Raw genomic sequence first — 19,611 nt, forward strand, 5'->3', positions numbered from 1 at the left:
AGAAGCAGAGGTGCAGAAAGCTTGAAAAAACCTGGAGGAAATCTTAAACGGCAGATAGTAAGAAAGTGTACTCTGAGGCATTGTCCACCTATCATAAAAACATAAAACTAGCCAGGAGAAACTGTCTTACCTCACAATTGGCTGAAGCTGGTAATTTGTCCAGAGAACTTTATAAAATCCTACAGTCCTTTGTAAAACCTGTGGCTTGTGAGAGCCCTGACGATTTCTCTCAAGTTTTGTGTGATGATATCTCCCTGTTTTTTGAAAATAAAATAGAATTAATCTATGATAAAATTACAAAGGCTGCGAACTCTAGGAGCAATGTCGTCAGCTCTCCTCCCTTGCCATCTATGTATGAATGCACTCCATTTACTAAGTTCTCAGAAGTCAGCCTACCAACTGTCACTTGTCTGCTTAGTCAAGTTAAAACAGGATCCCCTATGGACTCTCTGTCCGCGAAAATGGTTGCCTCTTTAGGTACTTTGCTTTCACCCGGCGTTCAATCCGTGATTAACCTTTCTCTTAAGGAAGGGCAAGTACCTCAAGAATGGAAGAAAGCGATAGTGAACCCTATTCGGAAAAACGCAGCCCTGCCTTGGTCAGATCTTTCCAACCTCCGCCCTATCTCCCTTCTGCCTTACCTAAGTAAGTTGACCGAGAAGCATGTGAACACCCATCTGTCTAATTACATAGAGGCAGTGGGTGGTCTGGACCACTCGCAATCAGGGTTCCGACTCAATCACAGCACCGAATCAGCCCTCCTCTCCGTAACCGACACCATCAGGATGGCGCAGGATAGAGGGGGCTCCATGATTCTGGTGCTGTTGGATTTGTCCGCTGCCGTCGACACGGTGTCACATGATATTCTTCTCGTCGTCTTCAGAGGGTGGGGATTGGTGGTTACGTTCTGTCCTGGCTTGAGAGTTTTCTCACGGGCCGCTCACAAAGTGTCCGATTGGGCTCCCACTATTCCATCTCTAGGGAGCTCACCAAGGGGGTTCCTCAAGGCTCATGCCTAAGCCCTACACTTTTTTATGTGAATGTGGCCCCCTTGGCTGACATTGTGAGAGAATATGGGTTCACTCCAATATCGTACGCTGACGACACCCAGCTGCTGTTTCCATTCCAGACTTTAACACCGGCAATCAAACATGCATTCGCCACTGGTATGAGAGCAGTGTCCGATTGGATGGCCTCCAATTGCCTACAATGTAATGTGGGCAAAACGGAGGTCATGCTTTTCGGGCATGCCCCTCTCCTGTGGTCTCCTGAATGGTGGCCGTCGGACTTGGGACCAGCCCCATGCCCCAAGCAGAAAGTGAAAAATTTAGGTGTACAGCTTGACCAGTCGTTGCTACTAAAAGAACACACAAATCAGGTAACTGGATCTTATTTCAGGGTCATCGGACTCCTGAGGCATGTGTTCCCGTTCCTGGCTGACAATTATAGGAAAACGCTGGTCCAGACGCTTGCGGTCAGCAGGCTAGATTACTGCAATGGGCTTCTTATATTTGCCAATGAAGCACAACTTAACAGACTACAGGTGGCCCAGAATACGGCGGCCAGATTGGTTCTTAACGCTCCAGCCAGGTCCCCCTCACGCCCTCTCCTGGATAAACTACACTGGCTGCCCATTCGACAGCGGGTCAAGTTTAAAATATGCTGTGTAATCCATAAATGCCTGTTTGGCTCAGGTCCCAAATATCTGACTGAAAAATTTAATATGTATACACCAGGCCGCTCCCTGCGCTCTAGTAACCAACTGCTGCTCCATGTCCCACGTGTTAAGAGGGCAAGGCAGGGTGGCCGAGCACTGTCCTACAGGGGTCCTACCATGTGGAACGCATTGCCCCCTACTCTGAGGCAAAACACTAATCTCCTAGCCTTTTCGGAAGTCTTTAAAGACCTACCTGTTTCTGACAGCCTAAATCCTGCATCTCTCTCATGACTCTGTCTGGCTCTCTGGTAAGAACACTAGCGCGGAGATACCCCTTCGGGGGTCGAATTCCTGCGCTATATAAGCATATAAATAAATAAATAAATAAAGTGTCCCATCTGAGCCTGGCCTGTTTCCCTCCCCATATTAGTCGTATTATTTGAGTCTTCATGGCAGAGAAAAAATGACGGCTGGGGGAATACGGGATGTTGACGAATAAGTACAGGAGTTTGGGTAGAATGATAATTTTGAGTAATGACGCTCTGCCAGCCATGGATAGAGGTAGCGCTATCCACCTTGTAATTTTATCGGTGATGGAGTTCAGAGCGCGTCTGTAGTTGGCTGTCATGAGTTCATCGCGTGCGCGGGACAAAGTGATGCCCAAATAGGTGACAGTGTCATCACACCATTTAAGGGGAAAATCCGGGGTAAACCTTGCAGTGGACTCAGTAAGAGGATAAATCTGGGATTTGGAGCAGTTGATGTTGATCCCGGATAATTGCCCAAACAGAATGAATAATCGCAGTATGGGATTCAGGCTGATGTCAGGCTGTCACAAGTATAACATATTGTCGTCTGCGTATAAGGATATGAGAATCTGCTACTTCGGGTAAATGATGGCATGGTCCCGATGGTGTTGTCTAATTTTAGCAGCGAGAGGTTCAATAGCGAATGCAAATAGGAGAGGGGAAAGTGGACACCACTGCCTAGTGCCTCTCGCTAAGGGGAAGGAGGAATAGCACAGACCATTCACCATGACGTTGGCATGAAGACCAGTGTATAATAAGTTAATCCAGGCAAGAAATGTGGGGGGGAAAGCCCATACGTACCAAGACAAAGGAGAGGTAGTCCCATTCCAGGGAATCAAATGTCTTGGTGGCATCAAGAAAGATGGCGGCTGCGTTTTCCTCGGGGTCAATGTCGTGGAGAAAAGCGAATAGTGTTCTCAAGTTGTGGGCCGTGCTCCTAGTCGGGACAAAGCCCGATTGGTCCCGGAGGACCAGCAATGGCATAAGGGGCAGATGCGGTTAACGATTAGTTTGGCGGGGATTTTGGCATCTACATTGATGAGTGAGAGGGGCCTGTATGTGTCCAGCTGTGTGGGCAATTTCCTGGCTTAGGCAACGATATAATGAGAGCTTCACGCATCGTTCGGGGCAGAATGCCGGTCTCACGGGCCTCCTCAAACACATGTCGAAGTACCGGGATAATGAGATGTTTATACAATTTATAGAATTCAGCCGGTAGGCCGTCAGGCCCCAGGGCTTTGCCAGATTGTAATTGCATGATGGCTGAGATGATCTCATCATCCTCATGGTGGGCTAGTAGGAATTCTCTTTGGACATTTCCCAGCCAAGCTATGGCTGTGTCGTCAAAGAATGATTCAAAGTCTACTGGGGTTTGGCGGTGGGAAGAGTACAGACCTTTATAAAATTGTTTAAATGCAGCTAAGATGTCTGAGGAATTTCTATGTTTCAATCCGTCCTCATCTTCAATTTCTAATACAGTGTTGGTAAAACGTGGAGGGCGGATAGAGGAGGCCAGCGCTCTACCTGGTCTCTCGCCTTCCCCATACCGCCGAGCTTTATGGTATTTCCCCCTAAATTTGCACGCGCGTTCTGCAGTGTCTTGATAAGGTAAGTAACGCATGTAGGTGTGCCTGTAATGTGGGAGAGGGCGCGGAGTGGAGATCAGACTCAGTTTTTTTGAGTTCTACCTCAAATTTGTGGAGAGTGTTTCTTATGTCTTTCAGTACCCTGCCACTTTTCGTCAGGCAGATGCCCGGTATGGTGACTTTAATAGCCACCCATACAGTAGAATATAGAGAGACGGAGCCTATGTTGCGAAGGAAGAAGTCCGATATTTCTTGTTCTACCTCATCCTGAAAGACAGGGTCAAGTAGTGACTGTGGATTGATGCGCCATGCTAAATATGGAGGCTCCACCTGCAGCAGTGTGAGAGTCAGCAATACTGGAGAATGGTCCGAATATGTGCGTGGTAAATAAGTGACGCGCGACACCCATGTCACCAGTCCCCTATCCACCAGCCAGTAATCTAAGCGCGACCAGGAGGCATTACGGAGGAGTGGCAAGAGCCCTGCCACGCCAACGGGTGGTGAGTCCTCCAGGGGTCTGCAAGGCCGTGTTCCTCCACAATGTCCCTGAGGGCTCGCTGCGCAGCTATGTAGTGATGTGGTTGTGGGTGTGACCTTTCTAGTCCGGGGTCGAGTGTGACATTAAAGTCTCCCCCCCACATCAGGTGTGTAGTGTCTACATCTTGAACCTTTCCCCATAACACCCGGAAAAACTCTGGGTCGTCCGAATTTGGGCCATAACATGACACCATGGTAATAGATTGCCCTGATAACCTGACCCACATTATGTTATATCTCGCTTGCAGGTCTGCATAGGATCCTATGTGAGTGTATGGGAGTGTGTGCTTCACCAGCACAGAAGTGCCTCGGGTATATGAGGAATAGCAGGAGAAGCCTCTGTGCGCAGCCCAGCGGGCAGCAAAGGTAGGGGGTGAGTTAGGGGATAGGTGTGTTTCTTGCAGCATGGCACAGTGAATGCCATGGCGATCCAAATAGGCCAGAATATGACGGCGTTTCCGGGGATCTCCTAAGCCACGCACATTCCATGACAAAAAGTTATATTTGAGCATTGTGGGACAGGTCTCTGTCATGATCGCAATAGAAAAGATCGTAATGGGCCATATTGTATGTTACTATATGAAAATACAACATGTAGTGGAGTTGTGTCAGAAGCCAAAGAAAAAATAACATGAAAAGCAATCCCTGGTCCCACCCTCCTCCCACAACAGCAACCCCAACCTGCTGTGCTGTGCAACCCCCCCACCCCAACAGCCCCGAAATCCCAGTCCCAACCGGGGACAGTAAGAAAAACATTGCAGCCACGTTGCACCAAGTCACGTGGGAGGGTTCACCTGGTGGGTGGCAGCCAGAGGGCAATCCAGGTACTTCTCGCAGTGGCGAGGGCGTTCAGGCTTAGAATCTTCTGTCCATGTAGGCAGTTAAAATAACAGGGTTCGAAGGCCTAAACAGGCCTGAGCTAGTTGTAGGTGCACAGTGTAGAGGTCAGTGCGAGCACGCCAGGCCAGGTTAGGGATCCGCCGACTCGCACCCGGGCCGAGGTCTGCATGCCTAGGCTTTATGGCCTGGGCTCCCATGTTGCCAAGGGTAGTATCTTCGTAGCAGGGGAGTCAAGTCCGTCGTCTTCAGTGTGCGTGTGGCCGTCGCCACTGCAGCTTGGAAGCCCGATAACCTGCCAAGTGGGTGATGCCAGTCGGAAGAGGAATCTGAGCACTTGTGACAGTAAGGTCAATTATTTAAGGTCCGATGCACCTCTGTTCTCGTCTTCCTGCCTCCTAGGAGAGGGGCACTCTCCCGATGGTTTGGGTAGGGTCTTGATGAAATACTGAGCATGTTGCAGATTTGTAAAGAAGTGCTGCTCCCCTTGGGCTGTGATCTTCATGCGGGCCGGGAACAACATAGCATAGGGGATGCCGAGTTGCTGAAGTTTCCTTTTGACCAGAAAGAATTTACGCCTCTGCTCCTGTACAGCCATGTTAATGTCCGGATATATGGAGATCTCCGACCCTTCATGATTAAGGCGACCTTTCTCTCTAGATAGGCGGAGGACAGTGTCTCTATCTCGATAGTTTAGCATTTTAGCTATTATGGGGCGAGGGGGAGCACCAGAGGGAGGACGACTTGCCATCGAGCGGTGTGCCCTTTCGACCACAAAGACTGTCGAGAATTCCTCTCTGCCAAACAGCGTTATAAGTAGGCGTTCCACGTAGGCCTCCATTTTCCCGGTAGCAGTTGACTCCGGTATCCCCAAAATGCGGAGGTTGTTTCTCCTTGAGCGCAATTCCAGCTCTTTGCTATTAGCGGCTATCACCGTCAGCACCTTATCCATTTCAAGTGTGCGAGTGTTTGTGGCGGTAGTAGTGTCCTCTAGGTCTGATATCCGCCTCTCCGCTTCTGTCAATCGGTCATCATTTTTTTCCACCCTATGTGTGAGTTTTTCCATTCTGGCTGACAGAGAGTCCATTTTGGATTCGATGGAAGTTAGACTTGACTGCATGGCAAGCAACAGTTCTTTCAAGTCCGCCGTTGATGTGGTCGCAGTTTCGGCCTGCGCGTCGTCAGGTTCCATCTGGGATCGGGGAGTCTTTCTGGAATAAAAGGTGAGCTTTGGCTGCTTGTTATTAGGCTTCCCCATCATCGCCAGTTGGGAGGATCTGCGATTCAGTGGGGCGTCGGGGGGATCCGAATCTTCTGCTCTTGGCACGCTTCTGTGGGCACAGGATGGTTGGCGTCTGGTGTGCGTCTTGTCTGTGCGGCCGGTGGGAACGTCCGGCTCCTCACGCCCCGCGGATCGCCACCCAGTTCGTCTGCCCCTCCAGACTCGCCAGGGCCCCGGCACCAGTCCAGCAGCCGCAGTGGCAGTCTCCATGTGTAGGTTGAACTCCACGAAGGGCGCGGGCGCCCCGTCACCACAGAAGCCCACAGCGTCCAATCGCTTCGCCACCACGGGGTATCAACCCCCCACCGGGAGCACAGGTGCGCAGAGCTGCCACCCTAGGGAGGCCCAGTTGTGTGCACGTTTGATGCAGTAGGTCATAGATGAGGGCCTTTCAATGCGAGGGTCCGGCCAGGTGGTTACCGCAGTATGACTGGATTCCAGCAGGCCGCGTTGCTAGGCCCAAGCTCTCCACAGCATCAACTCCACGCAGCGGGTGCCCACCGTCGCACTGTTCACCCGCCAGCAGCAGTCTTTTTTTTTTTTATTTCAAAGACTTTTATTGAGTGTTACACATGTCATACACAGCACCAGGCCTACAACCCAGAGGCCGGCCGCTCCACATAGTTCGTACTAATAATTAGACTAATCTCGTAGTTTAACACAGCCTTTCAGCCGACAACCCGGGGGTCCGGCGGCAAATTAGTATCTCCGAGTGTAACCAAAACAAAAAATTTGAGGGGGGGGGAGAGACCGCTGGACAGAGACAGCCCTTTCACCGCTCCATGAGTGAACTATTGGCTCCAGTACTGTGTGTGGCCCCCATATCGAGCCCCCCCCCCTCCTCCCTTAGCCCTACTCCCAATCAGGACCTAACCCAACCAATAACCCAAAAGTAACACTATCCCACCCCTCCCTCCCCTGCACAACTGCCCCCACTCAGCTCCATAGTATCTGTTGCTTCCTACCTCTGAGTCTAGACTGCTCCGATGCAACCAGCAGCAGTCTTAATAGGCAGATATGATTGCACCAGGCCCTGCAGATGTCGGTGGCAGGAGGGGAAGGCAGGCTGCAGGGAGTTTATTCAGGGCCGCTGTTCTCAGGAGTGGGCACAATGTAGGACTTCCGGCCATACGTTTCCACTGGCCGGCAGGTTGTGGGATCAGATTCCTCGTGGCGATGTCAGATGCCTCAGCCGCCACCGATCAAGGAAGAGCCGGCGGGCTGCACCCCCAGGCCCGCTCGCACCGCAGCCGCCAGCAGCCACCTCCCCACCCGCAGTGCAGAACAGCCGCTACAGGTAGACGGGAGCGCGCCAGGCCCAACAAGCGGCAGTGACAAGAGGATGCAGCCAATTGCTGGGGCGAGCCCTCACGTACGGGCCCCGCAGCCCGGGTCTTTCCCGCAGCTCACCTCCGCGGCGGCCGCCAGGTCCTCAGAGCAGCACCTCTCCTCCAGGATGGCAGGGAACGGCCTCTGCTCCGTCACTCCTCCCACACGACAGACAGTCCCAGAGCCGCCGGGCAGCCCGCGAGGGAGCGGCACAGCAGGCCGGAGGACCACAGGGCCAGCCCCGACTCGGCAATGGGGGAGCAGTTCGCCTCGGCAGCCACTCAGCAGGCTCCAGCACAGCGGTAGGATCCGGACACGGCGCAGATCGCGAGCAGCGGTGTTCACCACGGCAGCCTCTTCTCAGGCAGTCCGCTCCGTCGCCATTTTGGGAGCCGCAAGCTCAGCAATCCCTGCCGCAGGACACGCTCCTCAAGGTAGGGGAAAGCCATTTTTTTGGGACCCAGGTAGTCTCAGGGGTGCTGCTCGTGCATGTATGGCCGGTTGTGCTAGGTTTAAGTGCCGGATGGCCAGGATAGTAGATGGATTTGGGCCCAAACTGCAAGAGCCTCACATGAGTGCGGCCATCTTGCTTGGCGCCCTCCAGCGCCCCCGATGTGTGGTAAATCTAAGAATTTTAATGAGCATGAGAAAAGTGGTGATTCTAAGAAAGTTAGCAATTATAATCCACACTGGTACATAGATGATGAAGAGATTATAAGAGATAAAGGGATTGTAAGAGAATCTCATCACTCTAGGGACAATGGTGATGGTATAGGAGAAGGTACTAGATGGGTTCCAGAAAGAGCTAGATGTCCTCCTAGTTATCTTCAATAATAATAATAATAATACTGATGCTTATAAAGCGTGAACAGCTACCTCACAAGGAGGTGTCCCGGCGCTAAGAGAGTGCTTTCAACTGAGCAAGAAGCTTGGTAAATTGCTTAGGTTTTTTGCATAAAAAGCCAGGTCTTAAGGAGCTTCTTAAAACTTGCTTCTGTAGAGGTCGATTGAATGGCCAGAGGCAGGGCGTTCCAGAGTTTCGCCGTGCCAGCAGAGAAGGATCTGCCCCCAAGTCTGGCCTTCCTAACTCGTGGAATGGTTAGCTGAAGCAGGGAATTGGAGCGTAGATGTCTCTCCTGGTGGTAGCGGGGGAGTCTGAGTTTTAAATAGGTAGGGCAAGTACCTTTTAATGCTCTGAACGCCAGGGTGAGAACTTTGAATTTAATTCAAGACTATGTATGTGGAGATTTTTTATGTGCAATCTATTTTTGTTGCGTAACTAAGATGTATATGTTATTAGTACTATATAGTAATGTATTTATTTATGTATTATATTGTTATTTAAAGAAGAGGAGGGTATGTTGTATTTTCATGTAGGGTTAATCCTGTATTTGTATTATTTGTCAGTCGCCGCGGCTAGGGCGACTGACTCCGGAATCTGGGGATCACGGTTCGATCCCCGGCACCGGCGGCAGATATAGCCCAGCACCATGTGACTCTGGGCAATAGCTTGCTTAATCTTCCCGACGGCCCTCAGCGCCTAGAGACCCTTACGGGTGATTGTGCGCTTTACAAATGTGGATTATTATTATTATTATTATTGTATCTGTTGCTTTAAATGTCACATTCTGTTATAGGTTCTAGTGTTACTATGCACCTTGTGATAGCTGTGTTCCCTGCCTGTCAGTTGTCTGTTGGCTGGACAGGGAACACCAATGTTTCTCTGACGGTCCCAATAAAGATATATGTTTCAACCCAGCAAGGATTCCAGAGATTATTACCACAACAGAAAGCAAATAGACACAAAATGAACATGTGTGAAGAACCTTCAAGCAGCAATGCCAAGGCTGCAGTGGTCTGAAGTAAACAGAAGGACAGCACCACATCCTGGCCACTGGCAGTGCCATACCTAATGGAACACACAGTTTGAAATTAAACAGCCAGTTGTCCTGTGAGAGAGAGGGGCGAGTCCTGGCCCAACAAAGTAGGAGACCACCAGGCCGAGACGGACATCAGCAGACCTTCCAGCAACTGTCTTCCAGGGTGTAGCATTGCAGGCCAGGCATGCCAGTGTGCACCAAAACATTGTCAGCCCACCAAAGCAATGAGAGGTTTGTGTGCCCTGAAGAGAGAAAATATTGAGAGAGCACAGACTCAGAGGACACAAACAATGCACGACTGCACCAGAAGAGCACAAGAGGAACACTAGCAGCATGTGCCCAGCAGTACTACACACCCAGAAGCACCACAAGGCATAGGTGAATGTAAGAGGCTGTACCGATCTCCACCAGATACCTGCTATGCTCAAAGTTGTTTTTTCTGGCAGAGGAAGAAAGTCTAGGGAGTGCGAGAAGAGTGTCTTGCACATGCCCAAGCAACAGTCTACCAAATACAGCAGGAAAGCACGCCAAGTATGCAGGGAGCCAGGCAAGAGCACCCTCCCAGAGACAATGTTATAGAGCAAGCCTGATTGCCCACCAGGTGTCTGCAAAAGCGGCACAGCAAAACGCCAAGCACCACCAGCGCACCCCGAGTGGCTGTCTGACGCCACCACGAGAGGGGAATTTGCACAACACGCCCCCAGTGGTGAATGGACGTCACAGCAAGCAAGGAAAATTTGCACGTCATACTCCAGAAGAGGATGCCCTAAAGAAGGACCCAAGAGCGCGAAGTCCGAGGTGCGTGATGCATGCACCCAGAAACTTGTCAGCACGCCAACCGCCCAGGAGAGAGAGACCTTTCAAAAGAGAAGAAGCAGTCCCGAAGACAGCAGTGTCCTCCCTCACACTGCCTCAAGATGGAGTCGCCAGTGGCCCCAGATAGGTAAGAGCAGAGTCGCACACTCCATGTGGCAAGCTGCCACTGCAACGTGTGCTCCGACGACAGGCAACACAGGTCACATTCGCTCTGCAAGCATGGAACATGTCACTCAAAGTGACCATCCCTTCCAAGCATTGCTGAACAGAGGCAGTATTAAGAGCCACGAGGCGCACGCACGACGCCCTCGAGTGAAGAACCAGAGAATATCCGCAACCCTGACTTGCATCTGAAATACGGCAAAGATATCATGTCTTTAACCAAGATCCATGCACCCCTGAGGTTGTGCGAGCAATTAGGCTCTGGCTCCATGATGGTCTTGCAGCTGCCCCCACATAGGCACACACTCAGCTCCAGGGCAGCCAACATGCACTCCTGTGGCAACCCAAACAAGGGGCCTCCCCATGGTGGGAGAGTTGGACTTGACATTGCCCCACTGACGGACTTGAGGATGCAGCAAGGTCGTCGAGTGGAGGCTTCAGTTGATCAGGCAAGACATTTGTGACCTTTTACAATGGACTCCAACCATGCTCGTAACACACCCTGTTTATGAACTGTTATGACCTACCACACATCATCCTCATGCGGAGTGGATTTCAAATAAATGGACAGGTTTCCACTGGTAGGCTCCCAGAGTGTGGTTGATGTCTCCAAACCTGCATTTGTGTCTTGAGCCACTCAGATTCAATTATTAGTTAAGTCTAAGATGTCTTGCTGCAGTCCAATTCACCAGCCCCATGTCTGCTGTCTTCCCGTTGCACTATTCTAGAGGCTAATGGGCACTGTGGTGTTTATTTGATTGTTGTTTACCCCCACAGGTTGGACTGGTGTTTGTTTTGTTTTTCAATGAAGTTTGGGAGGAATGTAGTGTCCTGCTGGACACGTTATAGTGTCTCAGCAGACACTGAGTTTACCAGCCACTCCCCAGAGGGCTGGAAACACATGCACTTGACACCCATCCATCACCGGCGTCACAAGTGACAGGACCCTGTTAATAAAAGTGCATGGGTGCACATGGCCAGTTACCAGCATACCATTTCTGTGTCCGTGTGGTCATTCCTCTCAGCATGTGGGCTTAGGGCCAAGATACCACGGTCACATTCTGAGGTGGTCCATGTGGCTGGGCAATTCATGTTTGGGTAATCTCGGGTGGCGCTTATTACTAGGCATTTTTTGGCCTTTATCTGATGAAAGCAACTGACCGGTTGATCTGGTATTGCATCCTTGGGCCAAATATAGGCCCTATAACGAGCATTTGTTTGTGTTCATGAGTGTGTGCATATGACCCGTTTCTTAGGCATTACATCCTTGGTCCATATGTGATTTACTGCTGCAAACTCAAGGTGTGTTTGAGGCTGTCCCATATCTGGTGTTTCCATCGCAGGTAGCGCCAGGAGTGGACAGAAGGCAGCTGTGCTATGTTGATCTGACAAAGGGTAACCCTGAAACTGCTATGAGTGTTTGATTGTAAATTTGGGTAAGGTAGGCAACAGTTGCTCTGCGGTGTGCTGGACTCTTAAAAGCAGGGCCGCCGGGCCTTTTTTTATAAATCGAGCCTTCTTCTGAGATGCGAAACATGTATTATAAGGAAAATCAATGTCAAAACTTTTTTGGGGGGGGACTACTTAATTTAAAACAACAAAGAATTTCAAGGTAAAATTATTTGCAGTCCTTGTAAAAATGTGAGCTAGGTTGGAGTATTTTTTAGAAAAGGTCCATCTGTTAAATGAATAGCTATAAGAGTGTTAATTTATTGACAGATCATCACGGTGCAAGGTTTTGGCTGTCTCTTTTAGGTTGTTCAACTTGACGCTGTTTTCCTCTTTAGAAAAATACTATAAGATGTGTGGATAATGTATTTCCCTTTAATTACATTATCTGGGTAGTCTACCGTAGATGAAGTAGTGCTACGTTTGTAAACTTGAAGAAGTAACCCGGAATCTGCTTGCCCGATCCAGCATGGCTGCTCCTGGCTCCGTTACGAGATCAGGCAGGGCTTGCAATGCTTCTACCTAGAGTTGGGTTCCAATCTCACATCTCGTGTACATGACGGAGAGCGCGCCGGAAGCTGACCTGATCTCATCACGCGAGAACTGTGGGCCGGCTGCTTCTGCGCAGGACCACAGAGGTTGGGCGGAAGTTTGGCGCCGCCATCTCCCTGGCACTGCAGTGCGTGAGGGGCGGGAGAAAAGCTGTGTCTGCTGCGTGGTATCAGTGCAAAAGCAGAGGTGAGCAAAGCGCCGGGTTATGCGTTTGAGGTTATTTTGTATAAACTTAGTCCAATTAATGGAGGCTTCTTTTGGCGGGCTTAAGTCCGAGTTTTTGATGTCCGGGTCATAAGCCTCGCATGGTGAGTGCCATTGCTGCCACCTCTACCTTGGATTGTCTGGCCTTTTGAAGTTGATACCAGGGTTTCATTCGTGTGGACGCTTGAGTCTCACCCGGTGAGCAGATACGGCTTTCGCCTCGCTCATCTCTCTAGTGCTCGTTTCCCTCTGTGGCCTTCTCTCGGAGATTTGGCGCATCTCTCGTGGCAGCGAGCATCTCTATACCTAATTGCGGCCTCTTTCATCCTCTCTATGTGACTGATATGTTAATGTTAACATAAAAATCTGCTGTTTAATTCTATCAGATGCGCGCTTCCGTATGTCGCGTAGGTTTTCACTATTAATCACTGTGAATATTGTATACTCGCGGGGTTACAAATTTAGCTCAGTGTATGGGTTCTTTTTTCAGAAGGCTATCTCGTAATCGTTTACAGTTCTCATTTAAGTCAAGTTATATTATGCCGTGTGAGATGTTTTAGCTGTTTGTTTTTTTGTGCCCTCAGATTTAGCTTTCTGGAATGTGTAGTATCGCTTTTAACGTTTAAACTGTGCAAACATCCTAGCTTGCAAAGTGCTGTTGGCTCGAAAACCAGAATTTACGAAGATGTCCACATTCACGATGCTGCATAACAGCTAAGGCTGGCAGCGATGGTGATCATTGTATAGTAGCTCAATGGGAGAAAACGGACTCTGCAGCTCCTGAAACTTTTAAAGTTAGGCAATGAGAAAATGTGTGACCTACTACCTAGAGTGAGTTAGCAACCCACCATGTAGATGTGTGGTTTTTATAGTTGGTGGCTTTGTGATGCTTTTTTATTGGTTAATTTGCTCAATATTGTAAAGATTTTAAGTTACCAAACAATAAACTATACTAGTGACTAAGATTAATCCAAGCCATCTGCTTATCGCCTTCGTATTTTCCTAAGTGCAACGGTTATGGCCAGACGTAGGCCCTGTGATCACTATGATTTGGGAATATAGCTGTACCTCATGATGCCTAATAGGTTATAAACACGTTGCTTGTTTCCCTGAGCTCTGGCAACATGGCCTTGCAGTTTTGTTAGATGGTTCCTATTTCATCAGGACCAAACATGATTATGCATATGACTTGTCTCTGGAGTGGTGCACTGGTTTATAACAATGGCCTACAGTACGACCCAGGGTGATTACCAATGACTGAGATTAATTCACACATTATGCTTATCGCCTTTTGATAACCCCGTCCATGATCATAGCCTGTGGGTGTATGGCAGAGGTCTAAAGACTATTTTGCTTTGAGCCCTCTAAGCGAAATGTTTTGTAGTTGGGGCACCCTTCAAAACTTTTGGTAATGATTGAGGCAGTGGGAGAGACGGGGCTGAGCGCAGTGGGTAAGGTTTATGAGAATTTCAGTGGTACTGTATGTCATAGTCCACCATAAATGTGATACTTATAAAAACTGAAAATAGATCAAACCAAACAAAACCAGTAATTCACTCAAATATTGCTCCCTCATAATTGAATTGTTGCGAGTCCCTCGCGCACCCAGATGCTGCTGCACTAATAACTGAGGCCCGAGTAGCAGGTTATCCCCTCTTTCACCACCTCACTGTCATGCCAACCTTTCAAGACAAAAAGGAGCTCCTCCTTTTTTTCAGCCAGGGTGTCCTGATGATTAAAATGAAAATAAGACCCCACGCCCCCTGTTTAAAGTGAGACCGTCATAATTAGGGCTCCCCGTTCATGGAAATGTATTTCTATTACATTTCCATCTGTAATTTTATTTGTATTTATCCATATTTATTTTGGGGTAAAATGAAGCACTTGTGCTGGGATGCCTGACAGGTTTCAATGATATGAATACCCAGAGATGATAAATCAATGCCCGTATATGAAAACGGACACATTTTAGTATCGACATTGTGCATATCTTCCCCTGTTTAAGGCTCTTTACTTAAACTATTTTCTTCTTTAAACCCCCTTACCTGTCAATCCGCACAGTTGCTGCTTGGCAGTCTTGACTGACAGCATTTTGAATCGCGCAAAAACAAACCAATTTCAGTTTTATTCCACATTTGAAAACTAAATGCCGACTGTAGGAATTTGGCTCTGTATATGTTATTTAACTAGGTGGTTATATCGTCCAGTGATTCCCCCAGAAGTGTACCGTGCTCAATACAAACCCCAAGTGCTCTATTTATGGTAGTGTGGTCGAGCAGCCTAAGGCCTAACACAGATGACTTTAAGACATTTGTTGTGCACACATTGACCAATAAGTGACACACAACTCTAAAAGGAGAACAACATCAATTTCATAAGAATAAGTTGTGAGAAGTTAGCCTGGCATATGATGTCCACTAGTTCTAGTGGGCACCTTGCACCAGTCTAATCAACCCTTATTGATGGTGGTTGTAAAGTCAACCTTATAGAAAGCTATCCTAGTGGTAGCATGAACCAGCAGTCTTCAGGCTAAGACTTCTGTAGGCGAGTTAAGCAAGTTGTTTTACCATATATAATCCCTTGAATACCAAATGAAAGGACACCACACAAGGTATATACCAAATATATACATATTTAATCTAAACACAACCCCTCTGCACTCTTTGAGGTCAGAGGTAAAAATACAAAACAAGTCACACAGGTAATACACAATAAGTTGCACGGTATACGTTATGCCCTAGGGGCCTCACTAAGAAAGTGGTATAAGTACCACACACAAGTTAGAAAGCAGGCCTAGGGCCTGTAGAATAGCTGGGCCTACACTAAGCAACCAAAGGTTAAGAAGGAGGAGACGCACGGGAGCCGCGTGCTGTCTAAACACAGGCGCGGGTTCCCATTGACTTTCTATGAAGTTCGTAAAAGTTACAAGTTATGGACACTTCCGGATGGATTAAGACGGAACCCTTTTAGACTTAGACACTAGGGGGGCCAATACCCTCGAGACTACCAGAGTACTCGTGTTACCTCACCCACGGAAGCCGGGTGCATAGGTGTCTTTTGATGTCAGATTTCGCCGTCGTTTTCTATGGAGAGCTTCAAATAAGTGCTGCAGGCGACCAGAGGAAAAGTGTCCGGGTGGATCGGAGATGTGAAGAACCTGAAAGCAGAGGGGACAGAGTCTGGGTCACTAGCCAGAGACCAGGAAGGAACCAGGCGATGTCGGGTGCTTTAAGGCGAAGAAGGTGAGTTTCTCTTAAGCCACGAGGTCCAGGAGGCATCGACGATGACCAGGAGCTGGATTCGAGCTGTCCCACGATGGATCTGGATGACTGCAGCGTCGGTATCCGGATTGGACCCAACAACCCTTGGCAACCGCAACCCAAGCAGGATGTCGAGGTTGGGTCTGGTACAGACCAGCGATGTCTGTGGCGCTTCTCCTTTTCAGGGAAGCTGGAGCAACCAGGATCGCAAGTTAGTTTTAAGATGGCGTCTTCAGGGGGCTCACTAGCCAACGGGCAGTGTGCCGGGAAGACGTGTCGAGCGCAAATCTAAAGGCGGGGCCCACTGGACACTCGCGGAGTGTGGGGGCCTGGGCTTCGGTTCAAATGGTGCTCTGGGCTGGGGCTCCTCGTACCCCAATGCACAACTTACTGAGGCTTCAGAAAAGGAGTGCAGGTAGCAAAATGCAGGATGTCCGGTTCCACGTCTGTCGTGTCCACCACGGGTCTCGGCTTTGATGTGGATCGGGGTCAGAAGTCTGGAAGTCCAGTTCTTGAGTCGCTGGAGTGCAACTGCTTTGAACCGGGCTATGCATGGAGCACCTTGTGTGCCCCAGGCAGTGTCTAGATGCATTCACTGAATGCAGCCCTCCCTGCCCCAATACACAAAACCCCTGTCTGGGGAGGTGCTGGCACCTCCCTGGACAGGAAACCTATTGTCCAGGCCGCCCTTGCTGGAGTTTCCCCCAGCGACAGGAGGTCAGACTCATGTCTGTGGCAGCAGCATCCATTTTGTGATGCTGAGGCTCTGTTTAACTTAAACCGTGTAAAGCAGTAACATACATGTTGTTTCCCTCTAGAAGGGTGGAATGCTACCCCCGCCGCCAGAATTGGCGGGGGGTAGTATTCCAAAGTGTTTGACACCTTACACGAGTTAGCATTAACCGCGAGGATTATAATGCACTTAAGAGTAGTTCAAAAGTACTTTATTCGGTTAAAAAACAGAGAATAACCATGAAAGTAGCATGTAAAATACTTTTTACAGTGGGTAGAATGACCATTATTTAAAATCACAGCAAAAAGACGTATTAAAAGACATAAATACATCATAAGAATTAATTAATACAAAGGGTTTTACGACAGTTAAAAACCAATTTAAGAAATTCGGAGAGTGACGCTACCATAAAAACAGTTTCCATTTTTTGAAACTCTAAAAATGCTAGGCGGCATCTATATACATTTAAATCTTTTAAGAATTGGGGTGATAAGTTTTCTGTGATAATAAATATAAAATTTACAAAAAAATAAAATGTGAATGTCGGATTGCGGGGACACATCATCACATGGACAGGGACACAAATCTTTCAGCCAACAATTCATCTCAGGGAAAGATAGTAACCTAAAAACAATCTTGAGTCTAAACCGGGTTAAAAGGAAACGTTCATGGTTGGACATGTATAAAGATAAATATGGCTGTAGTTTCTCTCCAATTATGATCGCCTGGTGGGCAAAGACAGTCTTTTTTTCACCTCCTCTAACCGTCTTTTTTCCATGAGGTGGTCGATACACAAGTTTTTTAGTCCACTTCTTGAAATGTGTACCATAGATAATGGGTCCTCAAAATATTGAACACAGCCCAGTTCTTCAAGAAAATTTCTAACATAACATATCCATTTAAAATTATTAATATTATCAAGTACTAGAACGTCCTTTAAGATAGCCCGGTTGACCACACATTCGTCACTTGTCCAAACCCTGTGCCAAAGGAGAATCGGCTGGATCTTAATTATGTCAGTAATGTACACCAAACCCAAATTAGCATGGCATATAAAAGTTGCAATGCTTTCTGGATTGGACAAGATGTGCCGTAAACTTATTTTCCACGGTTTGAATCGTACTGACATTAGAATAACCCCATAATCCAGAACCGTATATAGCTACCGCTATACAAGTGGCATTGTAGATGGTTAAAATTTCCCTTATGGGTTTTTTTCCCCAAGTTTTTTATAAAACACTTTAGGGCCATAACAGTTTTAGAAAACAACAGGGTTCTAGCATTAATTGCACTGGTCCATGAGCCACTTTCATGAAACAAGATGCCCAGATACGGGAAAGTAGAGGTCTTCTCTAAGGGATTCGAGTTGATAAAAATAGGCTTCAAATGCCTGCTTGTTCTTGTCCCACAGTACATAGAAAATGTCTTGGAGCAATTAATTTTCAAGTCCAAGCTAAGCATGAAACTATTAAAAGATGTAACCAAAGTTTGAAGTGCCATTGGGGTGCGTGCCATCAAGACTGCGTCCGCATACAGTAGTGCAGGGACAGGTCTCCTTCCCACCGTAGGCATATCCCTGCCCTCCTGCACGAGGCGAAGCTCCAGACCATTTATATATACTAAAAACAAAAAGGGCGCTAAAACGCACCCTTGGCGTACACCACGACCAATCCCAAAGTGTCTACTACATTCACCCTCCTTCCCGTACCGGACCGTTGCAGTGGCCCCAGAATATAAATCTCTCAGAAAGCATATAATAGCATTATCTACCCCCAGTTCAGCCATTATTTCCCACAACTTATTATGGGACACACAATCAAAGGCCGACGATAAGTCGACAAAAGTGAGGTGTAGACGTTGTTTTTTAACCCTTATATACTTCTGTTGTAAAATAAATAAATTTAACCCCTGTTCTATAGTCCCTAAACCCCTTTGAAATCCGTATTGGAAATCGCTTATCACCCCATTTTCTTCTGCCCAGCTTTGCAGCTTAACTAAAACCACTCTACCAAGAATTTTTATGGAGAAATCTAATAAAGATATTGGTCTATAACATGTGCAATTCTGCCTGTCTCTTTTCTTAAAAATCGGGACAATGATTGACGTAAACCAGGTAGGGATTAGGCCTTTTGCCAAAGCAACATTAAAAAGCTGGACCAGCATTGGCCCCCATAGATCAGTATTGGCCTTATAAAGGTCAGCTGGTATGCCATCGGGTCCAGCCGCCTTACCCCCCTTAGTTGCCTTCAGACTCGCAAGGACTTCGGGAAGGGTTACAACCAAATGTTTTGGTAGATCCATATTTACCAGCATGGAATCAGAACCTGTATCGGGCACTAGTTCAGCAGTCATATAGAGGGAGGAAAAATGAGCCACCCACTCATCTTCTGTAATGGCAATTTCCGTGCGCGCTTTATTATCGTAAAGGAGCGGAGTATTTATAACCCTCCAGAAAGCAGCCTGATCCCTCGATTGTGACGCCGAACAAAGTTCATCCCATGCCTCCCTTTATCAGCTCCTTCCTATCTTTCAGTACTGTGTTGTAGTTCTTCCTTAATTCTCTGATTAGAGTTACATCCCGAGGTCTCTGATGAATTGCATGTTTAAGATTGGTTAAGGCTTTAGTACACTTCTTATCAAACCATTTCTTATTAGTCTTTAGGCAATGTTTACGTGTAACCCACAAAACCTCTTTAATTGTAGTAACAATAATTTTAAAATGAGCTAAAATATCATTACTCTCTGCGTGTTCATCCAGGCAGATCAAAAAGCTATCCATACACTTATTCACCACTTTAGACAAAAAATCATCCGGGACCACTTTACTCCATTTAACAGACCCTCCAGGATATCGCGATTTGCAAAAAAATCGCGAAATCGGCAGTTTAGTAAAAATGCCGCGATTTTTGCAAAACTGCCCGCGAAATCCGGCACTTTGGGGGCTCTCTGCGCTTTGGAGGTTTCTATGTGAGATCTTTGGTACCTATACTAGCATGCGTGCGTCAGAGTGTCAAGTGTC

General features: G+C 47.9%; 1 protein-coding gene and 1 long non-coding RNA gene across 2 annotated transcripts in view; one reads left to right on the plus strand and one right to left on the minus strand.

Annotated features, from left to right (window-relative positions):
- LOC144829023 (uncharacterized) overlaps window positions 1-7,964 on the minus strand; it is a 355,713-nt gene extending 347,749 nt beyond the window's left edge. Inside the window, exon 1 of the long non-coding RNA XR_013610582.1 lies at window positions 7,173-7,964. This is a non-coding gene — a long non-coding RNA (uncharacterized LOC144829023). The remainder of the gene's footprint in view (window positions 1-7,172) is intronic.
- A 4,453-nt stretch (window positions 7,965-12,417) lies between these two features.
- Window positions 12,418-19,611, plus strand: part of LOC144829022 (uncharacterized) — a 384,583-nt gene continuing 377,389 nt past the window's right edge. The window contains exon 1 of the mRNA XM_078687737.1: window positions 12,418-12,581. The gene's annotated coding sequence lies outside the window, so the exon portion shown is untranslated. The remainder of the gene's footprint in view (window positions 12,582-19,611) is intronic.

The sequence above is a fragment of the Lissotriton helveticus genome, chromosome 4_1, assembly GCF_964261635.1.
Source record: "Lissotriton helveticus chromosome 4_1, aLisHel1.1, whole genome shotgun sequence".
NCBI lineage: Eukaryota > Metazoa > Chordata > Amphibia > Caudata > Salamandridae > Lissotriton > Lissotriton helveticus.